At 44.1% G+C, this 15,000-nt stretch overlaps 1 non-coding gene across 1 annotated transcript; it reads right to left on the bottom strand.

Moving 5' to 3' along the window:
* Window positions 1–14,758: 14,758 nt before the first annotated feature.
* Window positions 14,759–14,833, bottom strand: TRNAP-UGG (transfer RNA proline (anticodon UGG)). Its single transcript has one exon. It is a non-coding gene; the product is annotated as a tRNA-Pro (tRNA).
* Between the last annotated feature and the right edge of the window lie 167 nt (window positions 14,834–15,000).

Raw genomic sequence — 15,000 nt, 5'->3', positions numbered from 1 at the left:
AGAACAAGATAAATCATCTCCAAAAGAAAGAAGGGCCACCGTTTCTAGATGAGGTTGGTGCAATTACAGCTGTTGGTGCTGTAGATGATCATGGAAACTAAGGTCCAACTATATCACTATCTATATAGTAATCGTTACTTGTCTCTCTAATCGAGGACCTTTATTCTACCGAAGCTACTGCTTCAGGTGACCTTACCCGACCCGTTCCATCCCATTAAGTTGACAACAACGGAAACACTGACTCTAGTTGTGACGACAATGGCAACACTTAATCTCTATCCTCTCCCGCCGGGCTGGCCCGTTGGAAGAGTCTTTACCTCACCTCAGATAGATACACAGGAAAAGGTAGCCGCCCCGGAGCCTTTATATAATATAGATGTATCATTTGCTTATACCGCTCTACTTCACCGCTACACCACCGCTACTTTTGTATCGGTAAGGGTTACCAGATTCCCTCGATAGGAATTTCAAATCCCAAACAAAAGAAAGGTCAATAGAAGAGTTTGATCCATATTTTAAGATTCATACTTAAGCCGGGTCAAGTGTTTCAAGCCAAACCCGCTACTTATTTATGGGAAAGGATTCTATCCCAACAGCCAAGTCTTTGAAACAGAACCCAGGCCCGGGCCCAAGCCCAAAGCCAGCTACTTAACTCTGCCAACAAGTACCGCTCTCAAACCTCATGTTAGGCAGGAGTTTAATGCGCTAGCCGTCATTTCGATCCAAATCTGTTATTTAGGAAAATCTCTCTGTTCTGTTTCCTTATTCCTTAGAAAAAACTTGCAACTCAGCTACTTCGTAACCTTGGAGTTGGGGGAATTTCAAGTCCTTAAAAGAGCCTTAAAAGAAAAGAAAAGAAAAGAGAAGGTGCTTTGGGCATGTGGGCTCATCAATCCCAGGAAAACCAAGGGCATTTGCCCCGAGCAGCGGAAAAAGAGCTCTCAAATCCTGATCTTCCTTCCGGGGGTTAAGAAAGAAGAGTGTTGTTCCGATCTACTTTCATCAAATAAACCGGGTAAACTAAGAAGAGGCTAGGCCGAGTGATGCTCTTAGGGTTGGGCATTACATTATATAAATCTTAAGGGTCGAAGGAGCTGGCTAAATGAATGTCAGCAGCTGTAGCAGTCGCTGTCCCTGTAGAAGTAGCTGGACCTTTATTCTTGTGCTCGCGAAATAGGACGAGGAATCAATATGCTCCCGCCTCTGCTGTAGATCTTCTGTAGATCTTCTCGTTATTTTTTTTCGATCCCGGAACCTGGAGCCGGGTCCTTGTTTATTGGTCGAGCCAACTCCGGTACTTCCATCCCCGTACTTCCATGCATCCTGTGAAAGAAGTAATTGTATTAAATTGATTAATTCGCGAAAGTCCGTCAAAGACAGAGATATCAAAAACAGCGAAAAAGGCCCATTGAAAACAGTCCACAGTGGTAGTAGGACCTTAACAAGGCCATCATCAAAGGCTTCGATTACACCGAAAAGACCTATGATTTCACACATGCGGCAAGAGAATGGCTTGCTGCCTGGGCTAGCAAGTGAATGAATCCACGCGCTCCATCCAACTCGCCCCCATAATAACAAAGGCTTTCGCTCGCTTCTGAAAATTAAAAATAAGAATTAAAAATAAAATTTTATTTTTAATTAAAAATTACTGTAAGAATATAAATAAGAATTTTCTTAATTATTTAAGAAAGTTAATTTACTATGCAATATAAGTTTCAAGTTCAAAAGAGCATCAAATGCAACATAGAAGGTGCCCCTTTGTTGTTCTAAGTTCACGTGCTTCCGGGGATTGGTGACTTCGAACAGAACCCAAGCACAGCTCATTTTACCCCAAGCAAACATTCCGCAGCCTAAGTATAAGGTACTGCTCTGTATAAGGTACCTGCTTTCCTGCAATACGCTACTTTCCCACAAAAACGGGAGAATCCGAACAACAAGCATATATTGGGGCGAAACCGCTTCCTTTTGTTCAGGTTTCTTGATCAAATCATCACACACATATACATATATAATGATCAATCGATTATTGAGTTTGATCCTGGCTCAGAAGAAGTGATCGCTATATGCTTAACACATGAAAGTTTAGTAGACGTCGAGCCCAAGTTCTCCTAGAGAAGGGTAGGCCGAGTTCATCTTATTAGGTGTCTCGTCAAGGCCGATTCGAAGTCGAACGGTTGTATTTTCTTTCAAAAAGGCGATTCATGACTGCAATAAAAGGAGAAAGGATGACTCGTAACAGTGGTGGAAGTCAACCTTTTTTGTTTTGCGGTTTCATAATCAGGTTGGGTTTTTGAAGCCCGAATTTCTCAGCCTTTTGGAAGGAAATAGGCAGATCGTGCTGTTGTTAGCCTCAATGTCGTCTCGTGGATAGCAAGGTAAGTTTTGTGTCGCTCGCATCCATTTTTTCAGTGAGTTCTTGCCTGTATAGTTTGCTCTCTAGAACAGAGATCTAGCAACGCATTCTAAGCACAGATCATAGGTATTGGATGTATCGTTAGGTTGTGCCGAGTCAAATCTGCTCCCCCTTTTCCGTTGCAGAAAAGAGATCCCTTCCCCCCGCTTTCAAAAATGATGAATATGAAGCATTATACAAATATGAAGGCTGCAGGTACTATGGATCCTCTGACTCCCAATCGGGTTGCCTTCCCAGGTCTCGCCGGTGTTGCCTGTAGGTCGTGATGTGCCTTGAGATGGCCGTCTCCTGTCTACCTGCCGGGGGGGAATCCGCTCCCGGGTTGTCGCTCTGCTGCGTCTGGCCCGTCCTCTAGGCACCTTTTGAAGGCAGGGAGTGTGACAACGTACACGCTTCCCTTTACTCCATAGGGCCTTCTCATCAGTTGCAGGGTTTGGTGGCCCGAAATTGACTTGGCTTTGCCAAAAGGCCTCATCTCTAAAAGCCCGGCTCGCGAGGCGTCCCTCTCGCAGTAGGTGCTTATTGCTCGCCTCGCTCTTGTGACATGCTATGTTTCCCTTATATATTTCCAAGTAAAGGGTGAGTCCCATGCCTTAGTTTGTGGATCGCGGTCTCACACACTAATCCCTACAGGTGCCCGTAGTAGGCCGGCCGCCCTACCTAAACCAATCATCATATCGGTCCCTAAGCCCCATTGCTGGAAAGGCTCGGCTTCAAAACCGTACGTGGAGCTTCCGCCTCATACGGCTCCTCTAGGGATGGAAGTAGGCCCAGCCCAGGCTTGTGCGGTTAAGGTTGTTGTACACGAAAATCTTCTAAAATAATAGAACTATATAAAGACTGTGACAACAAAATTTTTAAAAAGTATAACGCAGGCTAATGCCTGCTCGATAACAAATTTATCATAACGGGCACTACGGTGAGACGTGAAAAGACCTGATCCCACTCCGACCTCGATACCCTAATAATATAATATGTCAAATCGTCTTGCGCTTTTCTCAGAAAGTACTTAGATTGTTCGGGAGCTTTCTAAGACTAAGTTCAAGCCGGGCCCGGCTATAGATATATAATATAAGCATGCTTGTAGCATTATACTCTTAAAAACAGGCACTACCATTGTTCTTTTTAATTTTCAGAAGCGAGGTGAGGTATTTAATTCTCGACTTAGATTAGAAGATTTTAATTAAATTATAATGTAAATACAGATTTATACGTAAATACTCATCAACACTTTTCTTCCGTATTCTGCTTTTTGCATTTTTTGATTTGAAGTTCCAGAACAAGTTTAAAGAAACTTAGCTTCTTAGGCACGCAAGCTACCTGCGGTTTGACTTCCCTCACCGAATTGGGACGATTTCAAACAACTAACATTACTTCGCAACTCTAACATTAAAATTCCTTTCTTTCTTTTTATTTTAAAAAATAACTACTTACTTAAGCTTAAGGATTTCATAGTAAATAGAATGAAGACTCTTCTTATTCAGCAAATATGCATGGAATTCATATTTATTCATACCTTCCTTCCTTACAGAAATTATGACTACTAAACGATGACTCCTGGGGTGCCTTTGGACATAAGGAAAGTTGGTCTTCTGCTTCCTCTCTCCCAAAGCAAGGGCCACTCTCACGCGTGTTTGAGGATCGATAAGCGGCTTTTGCTTGAGGAATTAAAGCTCGACCTTAGCTTACAGTTGTTTACGATATAAATGCTTTAGCTGGCTCTACTTACCGGTTCTTGGGCCCAGAACAAAAAATCTAAGTTAAGTCTCCACCCCATCAGCTGAGACTTCGAGTCCTTTTCTTTTACCGAGACTCTTTCCTATGCTATTTATTTGAGGTTAGGGTTTAGCCCTTAGTATAAGAAACAGTAACAGCCATCCTTTTTCTTTTCTTCATTCCGTGGCTAGAAATCCGCTCTATCAATTAGAAAAGGCTAAACAAAAGAATAAGCTGAAATATACGTATCGACAGCCCTATGTCATGTGTCATGATCATGAAAAGGGTATCTGAGTATACTTATGGAGCAGCCCTATCTTAGTCAAGCCCTTATAGCATAGCCGGAGGATAATAGATTGGAAGCGAGTCAATCCCCTATAGTATATAATATAATCAGTCTTCGCTTCTGGGAAGTTGATATGCAGCGTAAGATATAGAGGTCACGGCTAGAGACCCTGTTCGGGGGACTTACTCTAAAGGATCGGGAGATTACGCAAAAGCAGATGTAGAATCGGCTGCTAGATCTGAACTTCCTGGAGATGACGTAACAGGAGACTTAGCTGGCTCGCCTGTCATATCTTAAGTTTCAATGGGCACCCTGTAGCTCGGCGGGAGGTATGCACACAAAAAAGCGGGCGCATGGGAGAGTCCTTAGGCTTTAGGCTTTCTTTCCTTCTTTTGTTGTTGGAATTGGAGGTTAAGTGGTTAAGCAATTCAAGGAACCGAGCCCTTTCAAAACAAAACAAGAATGGAGTACCTCTTTTGGTATTTCATGTACCAGCCCTCTCCTTATGTCCCGGCACAGCTTCGTGCCTTCCCCAATTCAATTCTTAAGAAAACCTAACTGGCGCGTCGCTTCGACCTGCCCTCTCACATTCTAACGAGCAAGTCAACTCCCTTACTTAGGGAGTTTTCTCCCGTGCCATTTGACTACATGACCCTAGTAAAGTCAAGCTGATGCCTTAATAAACTAGGCGATTCAAAGAACTCAACTAAAAGGGGAAAGGATGAACGCTAGCCCTTGTCTTTGCAACTCCAACCCCCCAAGGCCAATGATCCAATCCAGATAGAAGCCTTCCTTAGTTTAGTTTCCTACCTGCTTAGCTTGCCCTAAATAGGACTTCCCCTTACCAATAACCGAAGTAATACTAATGATTGACGCAACAGTGAGTTTTGAAGCCATATCATTCATGGACAAAAGTTTTGGGTACAATCAAATAAAAAAGCACCTGGACGACTCCGGAGGATCCAAGCTAGGAATAAAAAGAAAAAGTTTTTTAGTTTTAGCCTAATTCGTCTTCCATATTTCTCTTCTATGAGTTGAGTTCCACTATGTGCTGTGGTGTCCTTTTTTTTTATCTTATTTTTTTTTTCTTGTTAGATAGTCAATATAAAACGTAGTAAAAGAGTATGTTTTTGTCAGTACGGAAAGCTAATCTTCTTATTTAAGATAATTACTAAGCTAATAACAGCGTATTCGTACAGCCGATTTGCCGCTAACACCGGTAATTCAGCTTTTTGATATCCCAATAGGTACGAAACTACGCTATTCAAAGCATCGAGAAGGAATCGCAGTGTGACAGATCCTATGTCTTAGTTCTCTGCTACTTCAGCTATATGCTTCTAACTGGTCTTTTCCAACTGTAGCAGGGGTAATGCAATGCCTCCAAGATCTCACTTCATTCACCTATCTGCCTCCTTTGTTTCAGAGCGCGCTTAAAAAGCTTCTGCTTTTAGTCTCCCTTCTTTTTTCAACCAATTAGTCTTATAAAATAATGATTCTACAGATCAGAAAAAGATTAAATTTAAATTAAAATCTTTTCTTCCCACGCGTTACGCACCCGTTCGCCACTTTGTTATCAACTCTTCTCTTCCCGATTCACCCCGGAGTTTACTTTTATTTTTGGCGAGGGAGGGACTCGAACCCACAGTCTTCAGGTCATGAGCCTGACGAGTTCTTCCAATTTCTCCACCTCGCTTCTTTGTCTTTTGTTCTCTTTACTTATATATTAAATTCTTTTTGAAGTTAACATAAAGTGGGACCTCAGAACAAGAGAACAGCCGCGACTGACTTAGTTGCCAAATTGCCAGCGCCAGCTGCTACGCACGCTCCAAGAGGAACGAGTCGACTAATCTCGTCAGTCCTATAAAATTCAAATGCAAGAGACTCAATTTCCACTGCACAACAATCTTTAGGACGAAAGCTATCAATCTATCCTCGCCGCACTTGAGTTGCTTGCTTGAACGCATGTTCCGGGGCTTCAGCTCCAGTAAGTCTTTTCTTTCTTTTTTTTTCTGAGATCAAAACTATGCCTCTTTCTTTAAGAAAAAGCATCAGATATGAAGTGCCCATTTAAACTTAGCTCGAGCAAGCAGCTTCTGTTGCTTCAGCGGTAAAACGAGTCTCTTTCTTATGCCGGGTCTTCTCAATACATGAAACTATGCTTCTTAGCTTCTATAGAATGATGGGATTAAAGCGCTTCTATGCATGGGATTAAATTAAATTAATATTAAGAGAATGGGGTGAAAAGAAAGAGCTGGCAACAAAAGAGCATCAAATGCAAGTCCATTTCCACTCGCACCCCTATCACGTAAATCCAGTAGCTAAAGAGCGAAAGCCTTTTCCCAAACCCAAACCCAAACCCAAAGCTGGAAGAGATTGTGCCGGCTTTCTCTTATGAGAGGTCGAAACGCAAGTCCCTGGCTTTATTATATGTATGATGATGATGATCAAAGTCTGGTTTCGAAGAAAAAGTTGAAGTAGCTGGAGCTGTATAAGTAGAAGTAGAACGTGTCATTACGTTTGCCCGGGTAACTTCTATTACAAGTGGAAAGAGAACATTTGAGGGCAAAAGGCTTTCCTAAGAGTAAGACAAGCGTCCCATCATTTGAGGGGATAAAGACAGGAACAATGCAATAGTTTCGATCCGAGATCTCGTTTGGTAAGACAGCTACTTAAATTTCTTCTGCTGCCAAACCTTCTTCCGCTTCCTCTCCTCTATGAGTCGAGCTTTATAAAGAGAAGGAAACTTCCTTGCCCAAAACGTACACTTATAACAAGTAAGGAGAGGGTCCGGAGGAGGTCGCATTTTAATTAGACAAGGAAGGAGAGGAAGTTTACCGGCTGTCCCTGCCCTATATGAGTCTCCGGAAACACTTGAAATAAGATCTCACTATAGTATAGGAATTTAATAGGTGGCAGCAGCAGACTCCTTGTCAGCAGCAGGAATGTGAAATACTCGAACGAATGCAGCAGGGTGGTGAGAGTTGTCAACTGCGGATTCAACTTCAGATGCAGACTTTGCCGCCCCAAAAGAGGGTTCATTTTTATATAAATAAATCGGGTTCTAAGGTTTTGTTTTGGAGCGAGATTAGAGCTTGTTGACGACGACATGTTGGGCTCGTTTCCAAGGTTTAGAGGGGAAGGTTGGGCTGGCTCGCCCGCAAATCAGGCATCAAAGGGAGAATTCTCTCGGGAAAGAGATGATGCTGGCACTTGGCTTGAAGCGATGGCATTGTCACTTTATTTCACCTTAGTTAGCTGTAGCAAATTGTGAAAATTCTTCAATAAGATAATACTTACCTAAGTAATTAAGTTCGGTCAAATCGTATTCTTTGGACATTCTTTCTTTCATAAAAGAGGGAACTCATCCTGAGACGCATTCTGTTCTGTCATAAAAGTCTGGCTTTCAAGCCAATCGCCGTACTTTCGAGCTTTTTAAAAAAAAGGAAGTGGCAAGTCTGATATCTTCTATTCCTAATATCTTGCCCTGCTTTTAAAAAAGTCTCGCGGGAAAGATTAAACCAAGCTGCTGGAGCATTCTCGACCGGAATTTCATGAGTGGGTGGCTTTTCGGAACGGAAGAAGGTGCAGTGGAGCAATTTTAATAACTCATCGGGTTCATGACCTGTCCTCGCCTAAGTTGTTCTCTAAGTAAATAAAAGATTTCATTTAATTCATATTAAGGGAAAGAGCAGGTGGCTTTGGGGTTTCCTTTTAATAATATAAGCAGTGGTCTGTGACATATAATCTTTTTACAAGGATCTAAATCAGTATCGATCCGGAATGAAATACTCGAACGTTAGTGAGAGGAGTTTACAGGCGAGACCGGAGGATGAGTTGACTTGCGCATCTATCCCTAGGAAAAGCAAGACACGTTCTACTGCTACAAGGGACAATAAACAAAACTATGGGATTTGAAACCAAGCAGCTAACCCAAGCAAGGGCATTTGGCCGAGTGTAATGAGCCTGTCGGCGAGTGAAGCGGGTGAAGTTTACGCAACGAGCCTGCCGGCGAGCCAGACTTATAAGCTGGATTGTATGATTTTACATTTGATTGTTGAAAGGGACAAGGGACAACCTTTTCCTAGTGTAGTATACGTAACTAACGATCATGTTGTTACGAGAGCAGAACCTCTTTCCAAGGGCTCACCTGTAAACCCTGTAAACAAAGGCAACCTTTATTCTGAGTTATTCTGAGTCTGAGACAGGCTAAGATCAAGGGCTGCAGGTTGTTACGAGCTTTATAATAAGAATGTAACTCCCAAACTAAACCACTTTCTTGGGCTTAAGCGCAATAACGGATTTTAATACAATAAAAGCGTGCCATTTCTTTTGAAAAAAACCCAGGGGCAATGGTAAACCAGCTACTGAGATTCATTCTGCTGCTTCAGTACTGTGCTATAATCTTAGGTCTCGCGGGTCCTTTTGGGGACTTACTCGTAGGGCATGATATCAAAAAATTCTTCAAGTACTTGCTTTTCTGAGAAAGAAGTCGTCTTGGTATTGGATCCGCTCTTCTGTTAGCATGAACATGAATTAGATTCTATTTGTCTTCTTTATTCTTAAGAGAACCTCCTACCCGAACCATTCTTAAGACCGCCAAGCCTTCTCGAATGAGTTCAACTATAGAAGCTTTCAACGTAGACCCGGGGACAAATCTTTCACTCACTGAGAAGTGAAACCCTGTGACTAGATCGTCCTGAAGACGGGTGCGACGGGAAGAAGTGGCATTTGGAAGTGTTGCTGACTTAACATTTAGGTTTCGACATAACAAAGCTTGCACTGTCTTTTCGCACTTAGGCGCACAGCGTGCCATTGGTAATGATTCTACTACGGTGCCACAAATTCGCAAGCTGATCCTAAGTAATCGTTGTTGTTCATTGGATTCCGGAGGAACTACTTCGTTAGGATTGGGGAATTGCTGCGATTCTTCCTGAATAGCCTGGATTCTCTCGTCGAGAGTCACTTTGAAAGTCTTACCTAAACTCTTCCGACTGAATATGATAAAGCCTATAAAACAACGAGCTACTATCATTTCTTCATTATAGATTGAGATCTTCTTCGAACTTGATGCACAAATAGATAGAATAGCAGCAAATAGCATCTTTCTAGCCTGCATCTTCGTGAAACTCTTTCTCATTTAGAAAGCTTATCTTTATCTTTCAGCAACTGAATGGGATGTTTCTTAGGAAAGTTCGAATCGGGTGCGCTCGCCCAGCGAGAAAGGCCCTGACCCTGCCAACTTTGTAAATTGTAAAAAAAAAGAAAGAAGAGAACGAAAGAACTTCGTATTTTGGTCACTCTCTAGGAGTCATGTTTAACCTTGAATGCTATTAATAGATTCTACAGCAATAGTCCCTCGGACTCGGAAAGTAATAACGAAAATAGCTAACCCAATAGCAGATTCCGCAGCTGCCACCGTTGGAACCAATAAAGCAAATAATTGACCCATCATATCATCCGAAGAAACAGAAAAGACCAAAAAGTTCGAATTCACAGCTAATAACATTGATTCAATTGACATTGACATAATAAGAATATTTCGTCTATTAAGGAGAATTCCCCGAATACCTGAAATAAAAATGATCATAGAAAATGTAAAATATTTGATAGAATCCGTTTCGGGAACGTAGAATAATAGAGAAATTCAAATGTTATAACTCCAGCCCTAGTAAATGAAGTGCAAGAAGAGGATCCTTCCTTTAAAGAAGCAGATAAAATTCCCTTATCTCCCTTTCGATTCGATGAAAGAGAAGACTATCTGCCGCGCCCCCGGACTTTATCTTAGGTAGAAGCGAGACCTCTCCCCTGATAGAAGAAGCCCTTTGGGATAGAATAGGAAGCCCCGGATCTCATGGCGCTTTGTAAAGACTGATTCCGGGGAATACCCTTTAGATAGAAGAGCTTCTTCTATTTCTTTTTCAACGAAACCAAGCAATTACCAATTTCAACGGTAATCTGCCAATTCAAAACAAAATAAGGAGCTTACTCCCTTCGCTTATCGGGGTTCCAATCGAATTAGATTCAAGACACGGCTGGGCCGTCTTCTCGGGGGGCGTGACTGGTCCTTGTCCCTGCCTACTCTTTATTCGCTTTTGCTTATTTTTAGCTTAAATTTTTTTTAATATTATGTTTATGTAGGCGGAGTTAGGTCCTTTTTGGGCGGACGGCCGTAGGGGTTGACTCCCTTTTCTTTTGTACTCTTTCGGCCCAGTTGGCTTGTAATCTTTGCTGAACTCATCTGTTTGCATTTGACTTGTCTTATTTGAATGCTGATGTAATTTGTTCAACTTGCCTTGTTTCTTAGCCATTTGAGTGCCTCCTAGGGGCACTCGCCCTTAACACTGCTGGCCTCCATTTCGGGTTTGGTTTATGGGCTGTGCCCCCAGTCAGTGTGTTTGCGGGTCTCAGCTGTGTCCCTAATTCGGGTGAGTCCTGGACTCTACCTCGGCTGGGTAACCATGTTGGCATTGGGCGAGTCTTTCCTCTTTTGGGAAAGTTAGGCCATGGATGGCCATCTCCCCCATTGTGCCTTGTCTTCATTTCGGTCAGGGTGTCCCTCTGAGTGGGGTGTCCCCTCCTACTTTTAAGGTCAGGGTATCCCTCTAAGCGGGGTGTCCCCTCCTACTTTCCTCGGTGGGAGGATCCCTCTTTTGGCTTAGCCGATGGGTTTCGCCCTTCCAAGATTTTTTGTAGGGGTGTCCCTTTTCCGCTTCGCCCGTAGGGGTATCCCCCCTATTGCCCCCTGCCTATTAGTTGTAGTTGTGATAGCATAGAACAACTGATAGGTATATTGCAACGTCTTAAATTTCATTGCTTCAAGGAGTCTGGTTACAACTTTGCACGGAGCCGTCGACATGCTTGACCGTCCTCCGGCTTGTTTGAAAACGCGAAAAAGAAAGAAAAAAAAATTCTGCTGCCCCTTGGGAGTCGCCTTCTTCCTAAAAATAGTCTTTCTTAATGGTGCCGGCGTTCCAGTGTGCCCCCAGCTCATCTCCGTCCGTAGTGGCCAGGGTATAGGTACCCGGCCTAAGGATCTTGGTGATCTGGTATGGGCCCTCCCAGTTGGCGGATAGTTTGCCATGTAAGTTGCCCTGCCCTGTCCGATCGCTGCCGCTGCGCTTTTCCTCAGGACATAGTCTCCGACCTGGAACTGTCGCTGCTGTACTCTCCGGTTGTACTGTTTTCTCATTCGGTTCTGGTACACTGCGATGTTCAATCGGGCTTGCTCTCTGGTTTCCTCCACTAGGTCGAGCTTTATAATAAGAATGAAACTGCCTCCTCGTTGCTTGCGGGATCGAAGTATCTGCTGCGTAGGGTGGGTACTTGTACCTCAACTGGCAGCAAGGCTTCTGCTCCGTAGACGAGGTTGAACGGGGAGTGCCCGGTCGATTCTTTTACCGTGGTCCTGATTGACCATAGTACACTGTTCAGTTCATCTGCCCATGCCCCTTTCAGCTCGTCGAGGCGTTTCCGGAGGCCGACCAGTACTTGTTTGTTGGCCGCCTCCGCCTGACCATTGCTTTGGGGGTGGCAGACGGCAGAGTAAGCGTGCTTAATGTCGAACGTTTCCAGCCACTCCCTCAGCTTGTCGTTGTCGAATTGTCGTCCGTGGTCGAAGACCATTACTTTCGGTATTCCAAACCTGGTTATGACGTTTTGCCAGATGACTTTCCGGACTGCTGCCTCGGTGATCCTGACCACTGCCTCTGCCTCTACCCATTTTGTTTTGAGAAGTAGTCGATGGTCACGATTAGGAACTTTCTTCCCCCACTCGCGGTGGCGAAGGGTCCTAATATGTCCATTCCCCCTTTTAGAACAATTTACGAAGGGACCCATAAGAGGGCTTAATACAGGCTGCAAGTCCCGTGCCGGTGCATGTATTACCGGTGCGTGGATCTGGCAGTTTCTGCATTTTCTGGTCAGCTCCTTGGCGTCCTTCTTCATGGTGGGCCAGTAGTATCCGGCTCTTAGTGCTTTGTGGGCCAGATTTCTGCCCCCAATGTGGTGTCCTCATATCCCTGAGTGGATGTCCGAGAGGACCTCTGCTGCCTCTACTGGGCTCAAGCATCTCAGGAGTGGGCTTGAGAATCCCCTTTTGTATAAGGTTCCCTCCAGCAGTAGGAATCGGCTGGCGATTACTGTCATCTTCCTTTCTGTCATACCGTCTGGCACCTTCCCTTCTCTTTTGAAGTCGATGATGTTCGTTAGCCAGGTTGGTTCCCTTCTCTTTATAAAGCTCGACAACTCCAATTGGTGTCGGCTCCTCTTCAACGCTCTTGGTTTGTCGGACGTCAACCCACACTGATCGGCGAACGTCTTGCAGGCTGGAGCTGGCGAGTTTGGATAGCGCGTCCGCTCTGTTGTTTTGTGATCGGGGAATCTGCGCTATCTCGTACGATCTCAGCCCAGCCAACCTCTTCTTGACTTGCTCTAGTGGCCATAGAGGGTTCCCTTACTTCGTACTCTCCCTTGATCTGGTTGGTGATAAGCAGGGAGTCCGTGAAGAGGTGTATCACTTCGGCTCCGGCTGCACTGGCTAGCTCTATCCCGGCTATCACTGCTTCGTATTCCGCTTCGTTGTTCGAGGCTTCGAAGGTGAATCTCAGGGCGTGCTCGAATTCAGCCCCCTCCTCCTTCCGAGACTCAATTTAGATAGTAGCACCGCATACCGACTATGAGCAGCTCTACAGGTGTACGAAAAAGACTTTAAAAAGAAATTTTAAGCGCTGGAAGAAGACTTCAGGCAGGTCATCGATAGTTGACGACGGTGGACCCTAAGATATAGGGGAGCACTTATTCTTTTAAGACGTGCCCCGGCATTACCAGCATCTAGTCTTTAGACAAGCAATTCTTGGAGCCGGCGTATGAGGCGCAAAAAGACAGAAGGCATTACCAAGAACCGGAGATATAGTGCAACTGAACCTCAGACCTATTTGTATTTGCATGAAGGAGCGTCTTCAATGAGACCTAGGGCAGTGAGGACGATCGGAGTGAAGGTTCAGGTTGGCATATCACAAGAAAAAGTCAAAGTTTTTGGAAAGAAGATTTTGAACCCCAACCAACTATGGACATTTTCGGGGAGTAGCCCGCTTCCCATTACTCAATAGAGCAACTCCTCGCACATAATTAAGGGAGCCATTGAAAGGTGACTAAAACACCAGAAACGGCGACTACCCGAGCTAATGATAGAGGCAAGAACACTTTCCGGCCAAGTCCCATTAATTGATCATAACGATATCGTGGAAATGCTGCGCGGACCCATATATATAGAAAGAGAAAGAGAATCACCTTGATACTAAACCAGATCGAGCCCGGGATCTTCTTGGAAATGGGAAGATCTAGGATAGGCGGCCAACCTCCTGGAGAAAGCAATGTGCATAGACCAGGTGAGTAAGGATGCAGCTCCGTGGACCGCTCGTCGGGCCTGATAGGTGGTGGTCTCACACCCTTCTCAAAGGAACCGTACGTGAGACTCTCGCGTCATACGGCTCCGTCCCGGAATCAGGACCCCTCTTGACTTTGACCAAGGAGTTCTCGAACCAACTCTTCCCTCCCGAAAAAGAAAAAATCCCAACTACTTACCAAATCCACCTATATAATATCTTTCTTTTATCTTTACAAAGAAAGATATTATATATCGCCTCCATGATACGACGATATGCAACGCTACGGTGTGTACCATAGTTTTGCATATCGTCAAGATAGCCTCTCTATGTCGACTCCGATAAAGAGGTCCCCCGAAGATAGAAGAGAATAGAAGGCCTCTGATCTGATGTCGTTTGTTAAACAACGATTCCCGGGAAAACCCCCCCGGACGTACTCATGGGCAGAAGAGCCCTCTCTATCCTTTTTTCTAAATGTAATTATCTTTTGACAATAGACTCCTGTACCCCCCGGCTTAGGGGCTTTCCTTATAAAAAAAAAAGAAAAGAATAGCCAAGGCTAAAGCACTCTCGAAGCCTAAGCACCGACTCAACAAGACGCGGCTATCCAAAGAGCACCAACCCCTAAAAAAAAAGAGGGTCTGAAACCAGTCCATGCGTTCGAGTTTCACACAAATAAGATAGAAAATAACTAAACTAATAGAGGAAGAAAAGAAGTCTTAGAAAGGAATAGAAAAAATGACGGATGTACAGAAAGAAAACCATAGGCTGGGCTGTTAGTATACCGTCACTATAGCGGTTCCTTCTGATCCGTCCAAAGAAAATGGCTACAAAAAGACCGAGAGCCCTAGAAAGTAAAGAAAAAAGTCTAATCATGTTTTACCAAAAATGAGAAATGTGCTTTTTTTCGTCAGCCTTAAGGCCTATATTATAGAGGTCTGTGCACATCAGCCCATCACATCAAGGTGACAGGATTCGAACCTATGGCCCTCTGTACCCAAAACAGATGCGCTGACCAGACTGCGCTACACCTCGTTTCACCCTCCGAAGCATATAGATCTACCCGATCGATCAAGACTCGAACCGAACTCGCTCATCCTTTTTGGTTTGGTTTGGACCCTTCGCCCGCTTAGAAGTGAGATTGATAACCTGGCATCAAAAGCTCATGCAAAAAGAGAACTTCATATACTATGGAATTAATA

The sequence above is a fragment of the Silene latifolia genome, chromosome X (assembly GCF_048544455.1).
Source record: "Silene latifolia isolate original U9 population chromosome X, ASM4854445v1, whole genome shotgun sequence".
In the NCBI taxonomy this organism is placed as follows: domain Eukaryota; kingdom Viridiplantae; phylum Streptophyta; class Magnoliopsida; order Caryophyllales; family Caryophyllaceae; genus Silene; species Silene latifolia.
The sequence above is the reverse complement of the archived record's forward strand: the minus strand, read 5'-3'. Positions and strand labels throughout refer to the sequence as shown.